Below are 496 nucleotides of genomic sequence, written 5' to 3'. Positions count from 1 at the left end.
GATTTCCAGGCGGTTCCACTCCAGCCCATCCCATGGGATGCACGGGCGGGAATCTCGGAGTGTCCCGCTGCTCCGGCTTGGAAGCAGCTACAGATGTTTTAAATTACTTTATCAGAAGCATTTCAGACGTAATTTGTCCTCTTTGGAGTGGATGAGTCAAAAGTGGGTGACAGGATAACTTCAACCACGGCCAAAAATGTGGTGCGTCACCGGCACTGGTGGGATTGCACTGTCTGAAGTAATTCCAGCCTGTGAAGTGGGGAACATTGTCTATGAACACTGCGCCAGAGTCATGCTGGGCAATGTTTGTGGGTGCCCTAGGAAGGACGAGGCCGCACGGCTGCCCAGATCCCTTCCAACCCCTGAATACACATTGTTACGTGCTGAGATGGTCATGGGTGCTTCCCGTGGGTGCTGGGGTGTGGGTGATGAGAACTGGAGCAGGATGAGCTGTGCAGTCATGGCAGCAGAGCACAGGAAAAGGTTCCTGTCTTGC

This window comes from Corvus brachyrhynchos, unplaced genomic scaffold (assembly GCF_000691975.1).
Source record: "Corvus brachyrhynchos isolate BGI_N302 unplaced genomic scaffold, ASM69197v1 scaffold19, whole genome shotgun sequence".
NCBI lineage: Eukaryota > Metazoa > Chordata > Aves > Passeriformes > Corvidae > Corvus > Corvus brachyrhynchos.
This window is presented reverse-complemented; position numbering follows the sequence as displayed.